The sequence below is a fragment of the Taudactylus pleione genome, unplaced genomic scaffold (assembly GCF_031769625.1).
Source record: "Taudactylus pleione unplaced genomic scaffold, aTauple2 ptg000009l, whole genome shotgun sequence".
Lineage (NCBI taxonomy): Eukaryota > Metazoa > Chordata > Amphibia > Anura > Myobatrachidae > Taudactylus > Taudactylus pleione.
In genome coordinates, this window is record NW_028284412.1 from 3,237,451 (window position 1) to 3,258,645 (window position 21,195).

The following is a 21,195-nucleotide window of genomic DNA, read 5'->3' on the forward strand; positions in this document are numbered from 1 at the left end:
GCATAAAGTCACAGATGTGTGACATGCAAAAGATGCTGTGTCTGTTCCAGAATCAGGCCCTGTGCGAGGAGTTCTTGCTGCTGATCATGAAACTCCTCAGAATTTCCACTAACTGGAAGTCTGTGGGGGATGCCTGAGTGAGTAAAATAAGTATTGAACACATCAACATTTTTCTCAGTAAATATATTTGTAATGGGGCTATTGTAATGACATTTTCACCAAATGTCAGCAACAACCCATGCAATCCACGCATGCAAAGAAATCAAACCATAGATGTCCATAAATTAAGTTATGTGTAATAATGTGAAATGACACAGGGAAAAAGTAATGAACACATGAAGAAAGGGAGGTGCAAAAAGGCATGGAAAGCCAAGACACAAGCTGAAATCTATCAATAATTTGAAAGCAATCCTGCCCCTTGTCAGTGCAAATTAATATAAGCTGGTTCAGTCCCAACTGATGGCCTATAAAAAAGGTATCTCATTACCAAGGTGTCACACAAGAAACTCATGATGGGTAAAAGCAAAGAGCTCTCTCAAGACCTTCGCAACCTTATTGTTGCAAAACATCAAGATGGCATTGGTTACAGAAGGATTACTAAACTTCTGAATGTTCCAGTGAGCACTGTTGGGGACATAATCCAGAAGTGGAAAGAACATCATTTCTCCATACACCGGCCACGACCAGGTGCTCCTCGCAAGAGTGAAAATAATTATCAGAAGAGTTGTCCAAGAGCCAAGGACCACTTGTGGAGATCTTCAGAAAGACCTAGAATTAGCAGGTACAATTGTTTCAAAGAAAACAATAAGTAATTCACTCAACCGGCATGGCCTGTATTCACGCTCACCACGCAAGACTCCATTGCTTAAGATAAAGCATGTTGAAGCTTGTTTAAAGTTTTCTGCACAACAAAGCCTTTAAATACTGGGAGAATATAGTCTGGTCAGATGAGACCAAAATTGAGCTCTTTGGATACCATAATACACACCATGTTTGGAGGAGAAATGGCACTGCACATCACTCAAAAAACACCATACCAACAGTGAAGTTCAGAGGTGGGAATATCAGCATACAGTACTGGCATACTTCATATGATTGAAGGAAGGATGAATGGAAAAATGTACTGAGACATTCTTGATAAAACTCTGCTGCCATCTACCAGGATGCTGAAGATGAAACGATGGTGGACATTTCAGCAAGACAATGATCACAAACACAACCAAGAACACTCAATTGGTTTTAGAGAAAGAAAATAAAGCTGCTAGAATGGCCCAGCCAATCACCTGACTTGAATCCAATTGAAAATCTATGGAAAGAACTAAAGATCAGAATTCATAGAAGCGGCCCACGGAACCTTCATGATTTGAAGCTGTCATTACCAACAAAGGACCGTATTCAATTTGAGGCGAAAAGTCCGGATCCGCGATACTTATATTCAATTTGAAAGACTTTCCGCCTGGGGGGAAAGTCAATGCAATGTACTTTGCGAAAACGTTTCACCTATGAATAGCAGGTGGAAAAAAGTGCAAAATTTGTGGTTTTGGGTTGCAACATTGCGGGAACCCCCCTGCAGCCTTAAGACAGTCCCCCAAAGGTAAACTGTCAAGAAAATTAAAAAAACACTTAAGGACCCCCCAAAAAATTACTTTGAAAAAGGTAGCGAAAAAAAAAAGTTGGGGTACAAAGTTAAAAACTAGCGTACTTGACTCTGGGGGGGTCCCCAAGTATGCCCCAGGTGTTTTTTTTATTGCAGGTGCTTGCGTTAGGTGGATTTTTCATGATTTTTCAACTTCACTTTAGCAACTTTTAAATATGCTGACCCCCATATTCAAGTACCCCAAATTTGCTGGGATAAGTTATTTTCAGGAAAAAATACTCCTGAATACTATTCTGCACCACGTATAGAAAAACGCTATTTAGCGGCTATTGAGCCCGTTTAAAAACACCAAATACCTTCAGCAAGCCAAATCGGGGGGTACCATAGTGAACCCCCATGTCAGAGCATCTTTTGGGGGGTGTCAGGCTGATTTCCCCAATTCTGACAGTACTTTCCGAAGTAGGCGAAAAGTTCGGGCCGCGAAAAACGGATTGCGGCTCGGCTCAAATTGAATACGACTCAAAGGCTTTTGTATGAAGTATTAAATACATTTCAGTAAGTATATTCAATACTTTTTCTCTGTGTCATTACACATAACTTAATTTATGCACATCTATGGTTTGATTTCTTTGCATGTGCGGATTGCATGGGTTGTTGCTGACATTTGGTGAAAATGTAATTGCAATAGCCCCATTACAAATATATTTACTGAGAAAAATGTTGATGTGTTCAATACTCATTTTACCCGCTGTATATGTACTTTAGATGATAAAGCCCTGTGTTTCCTTAGAGTAAAATGCTGTTTCCAATAGATAATAATGTAAGACATTAAAAGCACAATTTATTCTATTGTACATCAATATGTAAGAGTATTTGTAAATATAAGGGAAATACAACTAATGCCCATAAATATACGCATGTGGTTACATTTTGCTATATAATAGAATATAATTGGGGGTCTATTTACTAAGCAGTGTTAGGAGACAGAGTTAAAAGTGATTAGGTGCCAGCCAATCAGCTCCCAACTGTTATTTTTCAAACACAGCCTGTGAGATGACAGTTGGGAGATGATTGGCTGGCACCTTATCACTTTTCACTCTGTCTCCTAACACTACTTAGTAAATAGACCCCATGGACTTTTAATGCAAATTAGTGATGAGCGGTTCGGATTCTGAGGAACAGGTGGAATCCAAGTCCACCCGAACGCAAGTTCGGGTGTTCCCGCCTGACTTGGATTCCACCTCGAGGCCGAACGTCACCCTTCCGGCGTCGGATTCTCGCGAGACCTTGCAAGAGCCGGGTGACGTTCGGCCTCTATAAAAGGCGCGGCGCCCGGCTGTCGGCGCTATTTCGCGTGACTGTATCCAGACTGAACAGTCACGCTTAGTTAGGTAGTGATAGAGAGGGGAAAAGCGAGACTAGATTTAGATTAGTTAGAGAGAATAGTTCTACTTCTTGCCACTGTGTGCTCCGTGACTGGGCTTAGCCCACTGTGTGTATATTATACAAGCTCTGTGACTGGACTTAGCCAACTGTGTGCACTGTGTATTATACAAGCTCCGTGACTGGACTTAGTCCACTGAGTGTATTATACAAGCTCCGTGACTGGACAGCCCACTGAGTGCATTATTTATATTATACAAGCTCCGTGACTGGACTTAGCCCACTGAGTGTAATATTTATATTATACAAGCTCTGTGACTGGGCTTAGCCCACTGTGTGTATTATACAAGCTCCGTGACTGGGCTTAGCCCACTGTGTGTATTATACAAGCTCCGTGACTGGGCTTAGCCCACTGTGTGTATAATGCAAGCTTCGTGAAAGGGCATAAGCCCAGTGAGTGCATTCAAGCTCCCTGAAAGGGCATAGCCCACTGTGTCTATTATACAAGCTCTGTGAAAGGGCATAAGCCCACTGTGTGTTTTATACAAGCTCCGTGACAGGGCATAAGCCCACTGAGTGTATTATACAAGCTCTGTGAAAGGGCATAAGCCCACTGTGTCTATTATACAAGCTCCGTGAAAGGGCATAAGCCCACTGAGTGTATTATACAAGTTCCGTGAAAGGGCATAAGCCCACTGAGTGTATTATACAAGCTCCGTGACAGGGTATAAGCCCACTGAGTGTATTATACAAGCTCCGTGACAGGGCATAAGCGCACTGAGTGTATTATACAAGCTCCGTGACAGGGCATAAGCCCACTGTGTCTATTATACAAGCTCCGTGAAAGGGCATAAGCCCACTGAGTGTATTATACAAGCTCCGTAACAGGGCATAAGCCCACTGAGTGTATTATACAAGCTCCGTGAAAGGGCATAAGCTCACTGAGTGTATTATACAAGCTCCGTGAAAGGGCATAAGCCCACTGAGGGTATTATACAACCTCCGTGACAGGGCATAAGCCCACTGTGTCTATTATACAAGCTCCGTGAAAGGGCATAAGCCCACTGAGTGTTTTATACCAGCTCCGTGACAGGGCATAAGCCCACTGAGTACATTATACAAGCTCCGTGACAGGGCATAAGCCCACTGAGTGTATTATACAAGCTCCGTGACAGGGCATAAGCCCACTGAGTGTATTATACAAGCTCCGTGACAGGGCATAAGCCCACTTAGTGTATTATACAAGCTCCGTGACAGGGCATAAGCCCACTGAGTGTATTATACAAGCTACGTGAAAGGGCATAGCCCACTGTGTCTATTATACAAGCTCCGTGAAAAGGCATAAGCCCACTGAGCGTATTATACAAGCTCCATGACAGGGCATAAGCCCACTGAGTGTATTATACAAGCTCCATGACAGGGCATAAGCCCACTGAGTGTATTATACAAGCTCCGTGAAAGGGCATAAGCCCAGTGAGTGCATACAAGCTCCGTGAAAGGGCATAAGCCCACTGTGTCTATTATACAAGCTCCGTGAAAGGGCATAAGCCCACTGAGTGTATTATACAAGCTCCATGACAGGGCATAAGCCCACTGAGTGTATTATACAAGCTCCATGACAGGGCATAAGCCCACTGAGTGTATTATACAAGCTCCGTGAAAGGGCATAAGCCCACTGAGTGTATTATACAAGCTCCGTGACAGGGCATAAGCCCACTGAGTGTATTATACAAGCTCCGTGAAAGGGCATAAGCTCACTGAGTGTATTATACAAGCTCCGTGAAAGGGCATAAGCCCACTGAGCGTATTATACAAGCTCCGTGACAGGGCATAAGCCCACTGTGTCTATTATACAAGCTCCGTGAAAGGGCATAAGCCCACTGAGTGTTTTATACCAGCTCCGTGACAGGGCATAAGCCCACTGAGTACATTATACAAGCTCCGTGACAGGGCATAAGCCCACTGAGTGTATTATACAAGCTCCGTGACAGGGCATAAGCCCACTTAGTGTATTATACAAGCTCCGTGACAGGGCATAAGCCCACTGAGTGTATTATACAAGCTACGTGAAAGGGCATAGCCCACTGTGTCTATTATACAAGCTCCGTGAAAAGGCATAAGCCCACTGAGCGTATTATACAAGCTCCGTGGAAGGGCATAAGCCCAGTGAGTGCATACAAGCTCCGTGAAAGGGCATAAGCCCTCTGTGTCTATTATACAAGCTCCGTGAAAGGGCATAAGCCCACTGAGTTTATTATACAAGCTCCATGACAGGGCATAAGCCCACTGAGTGTATTATACAAGCTCCATGACAGGGCATAAGCCCACTGAGTGTATTATACAAGCTCAGTGAAAGGGCATAAGCCCACTGAGTGTATTATACAAGCTCCGTGACAGGGCATAAGCCCACTGAGTGTATTATACAAGCTCTGTGACAGGGCATAGCCCACTGAGTGTATTATACAAGCTCCATGACAGGGCAGATGCCCACTGAGTGTATTATACAAGCTCCGTGAAAGGGCATAAGCCCACTGAGTGTATTATACAAGCTCCATGACAGGGCAGAAGCCCACTGAGTGTATTATACAAGCTCCATGAAAGGGCATAAGCCCACTGAGTGTATTATACAAGCTCCGTGACAGGGCATAAGCCCACTGAGTGTATTATACAAGCTCCGTGAAAGGGCTGCCCACGAAGGACCCACAGACCTCGTAGAATGAGCCTTCACAGAGGGTGGCACCGGAAGACCCTCATGAGCGTAAGCCTCAGAGATCGCCATGCAAATCCACCGCGCCAAAGTCTGCTTATTGGCAGGCCAACCCCTCCTGTGAAATCCATACAGGACAAACAAAGAATCTGATTTTCTTAAAGAACTGGTACGGTAAACATAAATCCGCAGGGCCCATACCACATCCAAAGAGGCCTCACCAGCCGAGAGATCCAATGAATTAAAGGCTGGGACCGCAATTTCCTCGTTAATGTGGAAACTAGACACCACCTTAGGAAGGAAACCAGGGCGGTCCAAAGTACCGCCCTGTCTGAATTAAAAATCAGAAAGGGGGGGCGACATTAGAGAACCCCCAAATCCAACACTCTTCTGGCCAAAGCAATAGACAGAAGGAACACAGGGCCTAATTCAGACCCGTTTGAGAGCGCTGAGCGCTCGCAAGCGGGTTGATGTTGGGCTAGTGCGCATGCGCACGGTGGACCCGGGCAAGCCGTCACTATGGGTCTCACTACAAAGGGGGCGTGCTGTCGATGGTGAGTGACAGCACGCCCCCTTTGGTGGGCGTGCCAGGGGCGTGGCTGGCCAGACGGAGGCGTTCCCATTTGAACGCCTACCATCTGTGGCCGACCCCACTGACATCACAAGTGATGTCAGTGGGAGTGCTTTTGGCTCTGATAGAGCCAAAAGCACTCCAGGGCTTGCGGCAATGAGACCCTACCACAAGGGTCTCGTCGCAAGCCCGATGGTCGCCATGATCAAGACTATCTTTTTGGCCACTCGCTATAGCTGTGGGTGGTCACCCACAGCTGTGCGAGTGGCCAGGAGGTTGCTCTAAAATCAGGAGGGCCGACCCTGATTCAGAGCGAGCGCTTTGTCAGAGCGTCCGCCTCTGAATCAGGGCCACTGTGTTTGTCGTAAGCCATTTCAAATCCACGGAACCCAAAGGTTCAAATTGAGGACCTTGGAGCGCCTTCAGAACCACAGCCATATCCCAAGGAGCCACCGGGGGACAAAGGGAGGCTGGATGCGAAGGACACCCTACATAAAGGTGCGGATATCAGGCAGCGTAGCAATCCTATGCTGAAACCAAACTGACAGGGCAGAAATATGCACCTTCAGTGAGGAGAGGAGCAGACTAAGATCCAAGCCCGCCTGTAGGAAAGCCAGCACCCTGGATATCCGAAACTCCTGAGGATCGTACTCTCTAGGGCGACACCACTCAAAATAAGAATGCCACACCCTGTGGTAAATTGTAGCTGAAGCAGGTTTCTGAGCTCATAGCATGGTATTCACCACAGATCTGGAGAAACCCTTAGCCCTCAAAAGGGAAGTCTCAAGAGCCACACCATCAAAGACAGACGACTCAGGTCCGGGTAGAGGCAAGGACCCTGAGACAACAGGTTCGGGCGTTGAGGCAACAGTAATGGAGCGTCGATGGACAGACACTGAAGATCCGAGTACCAATGTCGTCTGGGCCACGCAGGAGCCACCAGCAGGATCTTGCCTCCTTCTTGCTTGAACTTTCGAAGTACTCGAGGCAGAAGGCAGAACGGAGGGAACAGGTATGCGAACCGGAAAATCCACCGTACCGACAGAGCGTCCACCAGGAGAGCCTCTGCGTCTCTTGTTCGGGATCTGTACGCCCACAGCTTGCGGTTGTGTCTGGAGGCCATGATGTCTATTTCAGGAAGGGCACACTTGTCCACCAGGAGTTGAAATACCTCCTGGTGAAGAAACCATTCCCCCGGATGTACATCGTGACGGCTGAGGAAGTCCACTTCCCAGTTGAGTACTCCCAGAATGAACACTGCCGAGATGGAAGGGAGATTGTCTTCCGCCCAAATCAGAATGCGGGATACCTCCTTTAGAGCCGCCCGACTTCGAGTTCCTCCTTGACGGTTTATGTAAGCCACCGTGGTGGTGTTGTCTGACTGAATTTGCACGGGTTTTCCCTGCAGAAATGGTCTTGCGTGTTGCAGCGCTCTGAACACTGCCCGAAGTTCCAATATATTGATCGGCAGGACAGATTCCTCTGACGTCCACCATCCCTGGAAGACATGTGGTCCCGTCACAGCGCCCCAGCCCCGCAGGCAGGCATCCATTGTTAGAAGGACCCAATCCGAAATCCAAAACGGACGTCCCCTGTTGAGATGAGACTTCTGTAACCACCAGGTCAGAGACAGGCGCACCTCCGGAGAGAGCCTGATCATCTGTGTCTTTATCCGACGGGGAATTCCATCCCATCTGGAGAGGATCAACATCTGCAGAGGTCTGGAATGGAACTGTGCATATTCCACCATGTCGAACGTCGACACCATCCAAATAAGGTAAAAGGCGAACCCCCTGCAACCGCAGGTGTGCCGCCATGACTGCCATTACCTTTGTGAACACTGGAGGGGCCGTAGAAAGGCCAAACGGTAGATCCTGAAACTGGTAATGGTGATCCAACACCGCAAATCTGAGGTAACGCTGATGAGCCCCGGCAATAGGGATATGCAGGTAGGCATCCTGAATATCCAGGGACACCATAAAATCCCTAGGCTGCATAGCTAAACAATAGAACGTATAACGTAGAGTGTCCATTCGGAACCGAGGGTCCCTTAAAAACCTGTTCAGGGACTTGAGGTTGAGGATAGGTCGGTATGATCCACTTGGTTTCTGAACCAGAAAGAGGGTGGAGTAATACCCCGTCCCCCTTAGGGGTAACAGAACAGGCACTATGACTCCCATACAGAGCATAGAGCGTACCACCTCTGACAGCGCTAGAGCCTTCATTGGATCCGAAGGAAGGCCTGCCACAAAGAACTGATGAGGAGGCCATCTGTGGAAGGAGATGGCATATCCCTGAGATACCACTTCCCTTATCCAAGTGTCTGTGATGGTCTGATACCAGCACTGGCCGTGTTGCAGAAGACGCCTCCCACCTTGGGGTCCCCCAAGGGGAGGCCCAGTCCGTCAGGCTGAGGGTTTGTCGTCTGGCTTGGCAGCCGGACCTCTTGTAGTCCAAGCTTGTTTCTTGGGCTTGGCAGTCTTTTTGGGACCGGAAGGTCTCGGAAAGGACTGCACCTGATATTTGCCCTGTGGGCGATAGGGTCGAAAGGACGGGTTCTTAGACCCTGGCGGAGTCGGGGCCGAAGGCAGACATGCCGATTTGGCTGCCACCAGTATGTCCACAATTTTGTCCAAAGCGGGCCCGAACAGGACATGACCATTATAAGGCAAGCCTTCCAAACCCTTTTTGGATTCGGCATCTGCCTTCCAGGAACGTAACCACAAGGAGCGGCGAGCAGACACGGCCGCCGCAGAAATCCTAGAATTCAGAAGACTAAGGTCCAAGGCCGCTTCGTTAATGTACATAGCAGAATCCCAGAGATTAACCACTAACACCACTTGTTTACTGGTAACCTCCGAAGCAAACGATGCTTCCAATGCATCTGCCCATCTTCCATAACCCAGCAGACTGCCATAGCTGGCCTGGATGCTCCCCCTGCAAGGGAATAGATAGTTTTAAGACACACTTCCACCTTACGGTCTGTAGTGTCTGTCAGATCGCATCACATGAGAATCGACCTGAGGAGACTTCCATTTAGTGAAATAATCCTCCGCAAAGGGTTATGCACGCGCCAGACGTTTTTGAGGCTGAAACCTCTTACACGGAGATTTCCATGCCTCCTCCAAGTGATCCACTAGCTGACCAGATAGGGGAAAAACCGCTGCCGCACCTCTAACATCCTTAAAATAAGCGTGTGTAGGTGTTGCAGGTAACGTGTCGTCAGTAATCACCATGGCCGTACGGACCGCCCGTATGAGACTTGGAATATATATTTTGGACTTAACTTCCACCCCTAATTGAGCAGTGTCAGTGTCCGACATATCCAGAATCTCTCCATCATCAGACGACCCATCATCGTCATCAAACTGTGTAGATGGAAATGACAGTAACGGTCTTTTAACAGGTCTTGGATCCTGCTCTGCAATATTCTGCGCCATAGAGGACACAGAGGACCTCATTCAGAGGCGCTCGCAATGCGAACCTATTTTTCGGGCCGGCCTTCTGGCCACTCGCGAGGCTGTGGGTGACAGTGGCCAGGTTGATCAGGGCTTGCGACGAGACCCTTGTGGTAAGGTCTCGTCTGCTGCAAGCCCCAGTAAGCTTTCGACTCTATTAGAGCCGGAAGCTCACCACTGACATCACGAGTGATGACAGTGGGGCCGCACCCAAATTGCAGGCGTTCAGTTGGGAACGCCTCCGTTTGGCAAGCCACCCCCCAGCCCTGCCTACAAAATGGTGCGAGCTGTCGATCACCATCGACAGCTCGCTCCGGGGCTTGCGAACATGCAGTGCGGCTGCTACGTGTGCGCAGAGCCCACCATCGACCCGCTTGCGAGCGCTCAAGCGCTTGCGAGCGAGTCTGAATCAGGCCGAGTCCTCACAGGACATATTTGGTATGTGACCTACCCACAGTAATAAACACTTAAAACTGTGAGACAAATTCCCACCCTGATAGTACTGCACCGAGAGGGCTGAACAGGGAAAAATAGGGATAGTAAAATGGCTAACAGAAGAAGAATCAGACACACAGTGCTAGCATAATAGTCACATACAATGCAGAATTTGCCTGCACTAATTGCACTATCAACTACACAGACCAGCAGTCCGGTAGTGATAGTGCTACATACGCTGACCTTGTATCCTGGAGAAGAGGTATTTAAGGGGCACCCAGGTTCTGCTCCCTGACACCAGCGTCTTGCTCATAGAAGATGGCCGCCGGAGGAATCAAAGGAGGCGGGCCTGGGGGAGGATCGCTGCCTCAGCCCGCCAAGCCACTGTGGAAGGCGCTGAAAGCAGCGCGGGGGGGAAAGGTCTCCTGCGCTAAACAGGGAAGGCACCCTCCCCTGACAGGCCATTAAACCCCGGGATGCTGGAGCGCTTCCATAACACTCCAGCCCCATATCCCTGGTGGTCTAGTGTGAGCGCAGGCTCAGTGCCTGGCTCCACTATACTGCCGTTCCCAGGGAGCCCCCAGCACTGGGGACACTGGACTGTGACAACAGGCCCCTACCACAGACGCCCGCTGCTTACCTTGCTGTCCGCCGTAGATCTGGCCACAGTCCCAGACCCCTGGGGGTTCTGCTAGCTGGAACCCCCAAGAGCCTGCCGGGTTCCCCTGATCGGTACCAGTGGTCGGCGCCGGGTGGGGTGTCAGAGCGGTAGCACGGATGTCCTCTGGACTGTCCTGGCTGCTGCTCTTACTGTTAAGCTTTCAGGGGCTGTGAACACACAGCCCCCCTGTGCGGTGACCCAGCTCCGGCTGGGCACCTACTGAAACTGAGGTGCCTTGACCTGGGGGGCGGGGTATAGGAGGAGGCCCGGTGCATCCTGGGATGACAACTTTAACGGTGTGGTGCCCATGGACAAGCCCATGCCTATACCCCAAGGTATCCCTGTGGATCCCTAAGGACCCTGGAGTAGAAATTTTTTTTCCTAGCAGCTTCACTTATTCTAAGCAATCAGGGAATTATAAAGGTTTCATAAGGAAATGCATTAATGGCCGGTATACAGATGTGTCCTCATGCACAAACAAGCCCTATCGGCACGCCAGGTCCTTTACGACTCTGCTTCTGACAAGCGTCTTTTTGTCCAAAAATGCGTCTGCACTGATTAATATATTATGCAACACTTCTTTTCATGCCAAATTCTGTTATGTGCTTCATTTACAGACTCAGTTGCACAGTGCGGCCCACACCCCCCGCACCTCCATAGCAATGCAGGGGCATTCAAGGGTCTGCATGAGACTATGCAGGTCCCATTCTGCACATTCACAGAATGGGTCCAGCACACGCGCAGATTCCCGATAATTGATGTACACTTTTCGGCCAAATGTGAGATACTGTACAAACACTAATAGAGTCTGTGCACGCTGTAACACTGATTGGTGCAAGCAGAACAAATTTCTTGGTGGCATTGTATTTGAGTGCCCAAAAATGGGTGTGGCCACTTGAAATGGGGGCGTGTCAGCATGATCATTTGGTGAATCATACATGATGTAGGGCTGTTATTCTAATAATGTGAACCACTGATACATGAGTGATGCTTTCGCATACAGTTATCATATATTAGTCTCTATATTCTTATACTAAATATTGTTAGGATATTGTTCTAATCTTTAATCTTTTTGTGAGGTTATCTAATATACTGTATATATTTATTATAAGCTTATATCAACATGGTTGTTTGATATTTCATCTGATGTGGTACATGCAATAAAGGAGACTGTTGGTCCTTTCCTCAAAGAGCAGGCTCAGGAACAGTTTGCAGTCTTGCAGCAGGCAGTGGTTGATATAAAAGAGCAGATTCAGCAGCTTGGCCACAGAGTGTCTCAGATAGAACACAGGTGTGGAGACAATTTTCAAGATATAAATACATTAAGGTCTGAGACTGCTAAGCTTCAGAAATCTGATAACCAAATATGGGCTAAACTTGATGATCTGGAAAACAGGTCCAGGCGTAACAACCTGAGAGTGGTTGCTCTCTCAGAATCCTTAAAAGGCCCTGCACTATATCATTTTCTGCGGAACACCTTACCTGAAATTCTTAAAATTCAAGATGTCTGCTCTGATCTTGTAATAGAAAGGGCTCACAGAACGGTTCCTGCCCGGATGCAATCAAACTCGAGACCTTGTGTGGTTCTGTTCCGATGTTTAAACTTTCTTCATAAGGAAGCGATATGGTCTGCCTCTCGTGGAATTAAAGAGCTTCTGTGGAACAATTCAAAAATTTTTATATTCCAGGAGTAATCTCCTGAGCTTACGAGAGCTCGAAAAGCATTCTCCCCGGTTTGTTCTCGCCTGGTTCAGCTTAATCGCAAATTTGCATTATTGTACCCGGCCCGTCTGTGTCTTTTCGAAGTAGACTCATTCAAAGATTTTACTACGGCCCCAGATGCAGAAGCCTATGTGGAGGAGCCTGTTCAGACTGCTTCCGATGAAACCTGAATATATGTGAGTACTGTATATGTTTTGATATTCCTCCTACTTGCTATTGATATTAGTATATATTTGTATAGATATATACCTGATTTCTGATGATAGATATATGTTTTATAGTCATGTCTGATATATTTTTTTCTTTTCTGAATCGTTTACTGATTTCAATATTGTATCTTTGGATTATTTTCTGGTCCCGATTCTGCTATAGTACACTATATATATTATATTCTTGCGAGGATTGGTTTATAATAATAAGCTTAATATCATAGATAAGTCATAGGTATTCATATTATTTATGCTACTGAATGCCGCATGCTACATATTCATTTAGAAATGTTACGGCAGCAGTTCTTTTTCATGTTATTCTATATCAATATGGTGGAGCTAGTCTGGAGCTCTCTCACTCCACAAATTTTTCCAATGTGTTTTGACAAGACTGAGAAGTCCATTGCTCTTTTGTACTCTCCGATCCCTGATGGGATCAGTGAGAGTTTAATCGTTTGTTCTACTAAAGGCAATCCTTTGCCTTATATATGTTTTGATGTTTGTCTTTCCCTCGTGTTTTTTCCCATCCTTGATCCCCCTTGTATTCGCTGCTTGATAACGGAACAATGTGAACAATATGTAGTGTCTTATTATAATTTTTTGATCACTGTGATTGCGGAACTGACTATGTTTGTTGTGTACTGAATAGGAAACTATGGGTACACTTAAAATAGGGTCCTGGAATGTATACTCCCCTATTAAGAGGAAGAAATTATTAATATACTTAACAAAACTTCATTTGGATATTGTTTTCTTGCAGGAGACACACCTCTTTCCCCCAGAAATTCTTAAATTAAATACTTTGGGATGATCTGTGCTTGGTCTTCAGCGCCTTTTACATCTAAGGCAAGAGGTGTTTTGATTCTGACCAGGAAGCAAGTACAGATAAATCTAATTTCTACAGTGATTGACCCGGAGGGTAGATACCTCATTGCAGATCTCTTTTATTGAACAAATTAGATATGTTTTATGTACGGTATATGCCCCCCAACTCATATAGTAAGTCTTTTTTCCAATCATTGCTTACGCAATTATACCCTTTCATGTCTTTTCCCCTAATTGTAGGGGGGATTTCAAATTACTTACCTCCAGATACATGGATTCTAATTCCAAAGCTAATATTAATAGCCGTATTCCTAGATTAGGCCTTTCTCACTTTGCAGAACAGCTGAAACTCACTGATATATGGAAAGCGCACCATCCCTTGGACAGGGAATATACATGTTTCTCCGCTGCGCATGGCATGCTATCGAGAATAGATTATATTTTTGTGGCAGATGCCTTATTTCCTAGCATTCTGGAGACGGAAATTTAACCAATGTGCCTCTCAGATCACTCCCTGGTCTGGATGTTGGTTTCCACCACGATAGATAGAGGTCCATTTAGACAGTGGAGATTCCCGTCGCAATTTGCCTCATCAACTAAATTTAGAGAGAAGGTTGAGTCCTTCTGGGAGGAGTTCGACTGGATAATATACAACATGCAAAGGGAGATCCACTAACCATTGGCAAACTTCTAAGGCGGTAATTAGAGGCCGCATAATAGAATATATGTCCCAAAGGCGTCAAGAGTTTCTTTCACTTTACAAACAATCCCAAGCATCCCTGATGGAGTCTTATCAATTATTTAAATCTAATCCCTCCCTTGTTACAAAAAAAAAAATACACAGACGCCAAAGTTCATTTTGATGAAATTTTATCAAAGCAGGGAGATAGGAGCTTGTTTCTTGGCTCATTTAGATTTTATAAATATGGAAACAAAGTGGGACGGTTACTTTCTAATCTACTGAGAGGCTCGCAACCCTCCGCCAATATTAAACATATACACAAACCTGATCAATTATTTACTTCTAATAGTAAAGATATTGCAGAGGTGTTTCGCTTATTTTTTGATAATTTATATAATCATCCTCAAATAAACACATAGGCCAAATCAGCGTTTTGGGCAAATGTAACTTTACCATGTTTAGATGCAGAGGTAGTTAAAGATATCTGTGCACCTGTTTCTCAGGAAGAGGTGTGTAGGTGTATTCAAAAGATTAAACCTATGAAAGCCCCTGGCCCTGATGGGTTCACATGAGAGTACTATAAGCTTATGCTTCCTCGTATATTTGAAACACTCACGGAGGCTGCTAATTCTATTATTAGTACACACCAACTCCCAAGATACTTTAATGATGCCATTATTAAACTATTACCCAAACCTGATAGAGATTTAGAACTTCCAAACTCATATCGCCCTATTTCAGTTCTAAATACTGACTACAAGATCTTGACAAAGATCTTGGCGGACAGAATTAAATTGATTCTCCCAAACATCATAGATAATGACCAGACTGGTTTCATATGGGGGTGACATTCTGTTTGTAACATTAGAAGAGTCCTTTATTGAAGATCATAACTGAATTTGGATCATTTTCTGGGTTTAAAGTTAATAGGGCTAAGTCGGAGCTCCTCCCTTTGACTTTGACACCGGTATCACCTGAAGTGCTGGCGGTTACTTCTCAGTTTCAAAGAGCGTCTTCTAAATTGAAATACCTGGTTATATATATAACATCCAGATTGCAGGATTTATATGCAGCCAATTACATTGATACTATGCGGAGAATCTCATTATGTTTACAGACTTGGGGTTCTCTCCCGCTATCTTTATTGGGCCGCGTTGCAGTTATAAAGAGTATTATATTTCCAAAACTATCGTATATTATTCAAATGTTACCAATAAAAATGACGCAGTCACATATTGCAGCATGGAATAAAATGATCTCTACCTTTTTATGGCTTGGTAAAAAGCCGTGCTTTTCTGCAGCAAAAATTAAATTACAAAGAAGAGATGGAGGATTAGCAGTACCAGATATACTTGCTTTTACTCGCGCGATTCATTTCCGGTATGTGTCGGATTGGCGGCATTGTAGATCTTATGTTAATTTGGAGGTTGAACAATCATTACTTTCCCCATTTACACCTGGTGCATTATTGTACACCCCAAGAGGCTCTCTTCCTCCGATGGCCATGCATAACATTTTATTCAGGGACATGTATCTGTCGTGGTGGGCCATTAACAGATCATTAAACAGGAATCCACTGATCTCTCCTTACATTACATTTTGTGGAAATCCTGGCTTCCAGCCAGGACTAGAGAATTCACACTTTCAGACCTGGGGCATTAAAGGTATTGCAAAAATTTAGGATGTCTTTGACCCTGGGGGGGCTCTGCTCTCATTCCAGGATTTGGTTAGTAAATATGGTATAGACAATAAACAGTTTTACATGTACCTACAACTTAGACACTATGTACGTTCATTACCACAAGCCCATGTATCGGATAATGAGTCGGACTCTTTATTATCATTATTGCAAATTGTGTCCGCCCTTCCCTATAAAACTCGTTTATTATACTGGGATTTTATTCCCTCTAATTTGGAAAAAATATGGTGGGGGATAACGATGTGTAAATGGACTTCTGTTTGTCCAAGTATTACATCCCCCACTGATATATGTCTGGAATGGAACTTACTCTTAGATATTTAAGCTCTGCTCAACTACAAGAAGTCCATATTTGAACATTGAAAAGAGCATACATTTCACAAGGACAATGTAAACACATGGTTATGGAGGAGACAGGACACTGCCCCAAGTGTGGTGCTCCTGAAGCTTTATTTTTTCACAATTTTTGGTCCTGTCGAAAAATACAGAAATTTTGGAATAAAATAATTGTGTATATGAATAATACTTTTAGACTTAACTTACGATTAGATCCAGTTGCTTTAATATGTGCTCATCATGGGAACTGGAATCTTCTAATAAACAGCTTATACCTTTGATCACTGTTATTATAACTCTTGCCAAAGAAGCTATACTCAATAAATGGATAGAGCGTTCATGTAACTACAGCTCTTATGCATACACTTTATCTGGAGAGACAGTGTACACTTCCCGATCTAAAAAATTAAGGAATTCGTTTCTATAAAAAATGGGGGCCTTATATTGAAACCCTAGACTCCTCTTCTAAAGAAAAAGTTCTAAAACTTTTTGAATACACCAATTGGTATTTATACCAAAGATTACAGTGATACCTGGATAGTATTTATGATACATGATCATAGGACACTTGTAATGTCCATATTACCCTATGTCCCTCTTTCCTATTGTTTCTTCTATCCCCCTGTGAGTCTTTTGTATGTCCTATATGTATGTACGGTATTTTATTTTATATTCTATATATATATATTTAAATTTTTGGAGACTAATATAGGGAATACTGGTTGTTCCCAGATTTTTCATATAAAATTTATATTATATAGATTCAAAGGTTAATATTTTTGTTTCTGAATGTAATAACAAAGTTTTTGGAAAATATATACAGGTGTGCTTCATATGGTACTTATTTTGTATAAATTTGTGTCTCAAGAAATGAAGAAGAATACCTGTAATACATTGTAATTTTCTTTTATTAGCTTTGTCTGTTCGTTTTACAATATTATTGTCAAGATTATTGTGGAAAATTTTGAATAAAAGTATTTTTTTTTTTTTAATTCTATGCGTGTTAGCCACACTAGTCAGCAATATTGGTGCGCTGGGGTGCTGTGCTGCTGTCTGTCAAGGGATTGCTGCCTCTTTCAGGGGTGCTCTTCATCCCCAGTGTGAAAAAAAAAACTATTTTTTCTGTGCGTGTTAGCCACACTTGTCAGCAACATAGGTGCACAGGGGTGCTGTGCTGCTGTCTGTCAAGGGGCTGCTGCCTTTTTCAGGGGTGCTCTTCACCCCCAGTGTGAAAAAAAAGCAAAAAACTATTTTTTCTGTGCGTGTTAGCCACACTTGTCAGCACCGTAGGTGCGCAGGGGTGCTGTGTTGCTGTCTGTCAAGGGGCTGCTGCCTTTTTCAGGGGTGCTCTTCACCCTCAGTGTGAAAAAAAATAAATTATGTGCGTGTTAGCCATACTTGTCAGCAATGTAGGTGCGCAGGGGTGCTGTGATGCTGTCTGTCAACAGGCTGCTGCCTCTTTCAGGGATGCTCTTCACCCCCAGTGTGAAAAAAAATAAAGTATTCTGTGCGTGTTAGCCATACTTGTCAGCAACGTAGGTGAGCAGGGGTTAGGAGCTGATTGGCTGGTACTTTATCACCATCCACTTTATCGCCATCCAAGGCTTAGTAAATAGACCCCTAAGTTACCTAGAAGTTGTAGAGAACCCATACAAGCTGCAGCGTGGATACCATTTTAGACCTCTTTCTCATATGTGCAGAAAAAGACCCCTAATGCCAATCTACATCTGCTGCACATCTATTAGTTGCTAGATAGTGTGGACAGTAGATTATAGGTGGACGATGACTTCATCTAACCACATATTTGGCCATAAACCTCTATGGGTGTCGAGCTGCTGGGATTTTGTTTCTGTGACACAAAACTTCTTCAGTTTCTTTGTCCTTGACTACATGTATATTTCAGTATACTGCTCCCAGTTACTTTAAGTCTTTTGCTACTAACTCTGATACTCTTGGTTGATCTGCTTTATAATAATAATAATAATTATTATTATTATTATTATTATTATCCGTTATTTATATGGTGCCACAAAGGTTCTACAGTGCCCTACAAAGTACATAAATGAGCACACCAGAAAAACAGTTAATAGCAGTGCAAAAGAATGCAGGACAAGGACATGGTTTATAAACATTGCTGCATAACACAAGCAGCAGGGCATCAGCAACCAAGTGTTAGGTGCCAACTGGTGAGTTAGGAGTACATGATAGTATAAGTAGGGGAAGGAGAAGCACGTGAGGGACGAGGGCCCTGCTCGCAAGAGCTTACATTCTAAAGGGGAGGGGCAGACACAGATGGGGCAGATAGTGAGGAAGGAGCATGGAACAGTGGGTTAGGATATATGCTGCGGAATGTGTGTGATTTAAGATGACTTTATGTTATGTCAAACTTAATTTATTTGTTCATCTATCTTTATAACAAAATTTTTGTTTTATGTTTTTTTTATTTATTTATCAAAAGCATATTGCTTTTGTAGAGCATTGGGGCACACAATTTCCCTGTGTATGTGTGATAATCTTCACTTTTACTTTGTATTTACTTCAGACTTGCCTACTCTCCCGGAACCTATGGGAGGCTACTGATTATTCGGGTAGCCCCCCGCACCCCTGGACCTCTCTGGGCTTCTCCCAGATAGGTAACAACAAAAGTAGATAAGTATGATTTACCTTAAACTCCCCATCGCCTGATGAGTGTTCCCTCCTATCAGTGCAGGGTAAACATGAAATAACGACACAGAGACTTGAATAAGTGGAAAGGCAGGTCAGCTTTATTTATTTTGAAACTAATTAAACTATGTAATATATAATTGAACTAACTAATAGAAGAAAGAAAGACAGACAAAGTTTGGCAGCACATGAAGAGCAGCCCCACAATGCAAAATCACCAACTGCATACTCACACCGATCTTCTAAATAGGAGGCGAACTGCCAGCCCATTACCACAGCCAAGGTAACCACCACCCATCCCAATGACACGACATGAGGCCCACCTAGACCGGTGGCGCTGCTGACCCCAGTAGGGTAGAATCAGCCTAAGCCATGTATTGGAAGGGAGAGCACCTCAAGCTCCAAAAACAGATGATGACTGCTACTGTTCTTTCCTGCCACAAGAAAAGCCAACACCAAGCCACTCAAGGGAGAGAGGGTAAAAGCAGGTCAGAGAAATATCTATATAATGGAAATAGCACTGAAAAACCCACCCCCTGCCCAATCCTATAGGCTAACCAAACCTAACCCAATCCCACAACACTACCTCACTAAACAATTAACCCCTTCTTGTTCAGAGGTAGACACCCTCAGGCTCGGGTGTTTAATTAGTTCCATGCATATGAAATGCACTCCGTCCTACTTTTTACCTACTTTTAGTACACAATATTGTTGAAAGAGTTGTGCTACTGCGCAGACTCCAGTGTTCCTGTTCTCCAGGGAGGATTCATATCCTGTCCCAAGATGGCCACTATGGTCACTACTGAGAAAGTGCAGGGCCATCATGTTTTTCCTGTGTAGAGTGATGGTGTGAGGCAGAAGTCTCGTACTTAGCTCCTAAAGAAAATCTGGTTAATACCTGCATATAAAGCTGTTGCAGATCCCTGCAGTGCTACCCGTTTACAGTAGGGATGTGCAGGCTCGGATAGGTTCGAGTTTGCACGTGGAGTTCGGATTTTTCCCTCCAAAAAAACGGAACTCAGAAAGAGGCAAAACGTCATCTTACATGGACGAACATCATCATTCCTGGACTTTTGTCCAGGAATGATGATGTTCGTCCATGTAAGATGACGTTTTGCCTCTTTCTGAGTTCCGTTTTTTTGGAGGGAAAAATCCGAACTCCACGTGCAAACTCGAACCTATCCGAGCCTGCACATCCCTAGTTTGCAGTATACACTCATCGGCGGGTGAGCTGTATAGAGCCCACTCCACACAAGCTCTGCTTCATTACCAGTGTACATGTAACAATGAGTACGGCTGTACCTACTATCTCTTAATAAACCGACACCACTAGTTAAGTAATTGGTCTGTCCATAATTTGAATCATTCTGCTGATGTGTAAATAACTCTGCCATAGCATCTGTTCAAACACATTTCCAACAGATATTTCAGCATTTCATCCGTCCCAGTATATGCAAATTATGCTATAATATGCATCACACTCACCATCTCTCCTCTAAATGTACCAGGTGTACTTTGGTTCTGTCTGTGATTCCAACTCTGAATTCTACACATCTTAGCATTTGTCCCTAGTTTGCAGCACTTTTGAGGTGATTAGCTCCCCTATTGGGTCCTGTAGAAATCACCGGGCTGCGGCTTCCTCTGGCTGGGTCCAGGCAGCAGTCTCAGCATTTCATGCAGCAGAGGCGTTCCAAAGGCGCCGCCATCTTGGATCTTCCTCCATCTCCAGTTAGCCAATCTGTATCCTGCATTACTTGTCATTGACCCCTCCTGGTTTATGCAGCATTGCCTGATCTTCGCCTCTTCCTCTGCAGACTGTTGGTGAAGGTTCCTGGTGATTCTATTACTCTGTTAGCTAGTATCCTCCAGTATTTTTTGGTCCTGCAAGTAGAGGAGTAGCGTGGAACCATGGCGCCTGGAGAAACAGCATGTCACAGCCCCCCCCCTGTACTGAACTGTGTCAGTGGGGTATGGCCAGCCTGTGGGGGAATACTGAAGTGAAGAGAAAAACAGCAAACAGTGGCAGTATCGTGCTGGGTGTAGAGGTCCAAGTGGGGGAAAAGAATGCTTTGGGCAGGGCCGCAACTAGGTGGGGCTAGGGGTGCGTGTGCATCGGGTCACAGATTTGAGGGGGTGCCGCAGGGCCACTCCAGGGTCATGAGGAACTAGCGGCGGTGCATTGCACTGGAGCCCGCCGCAATAAAGGGACCCGCGGCCAGTGTCAACAGCAGGCAAGCAAGGCATGC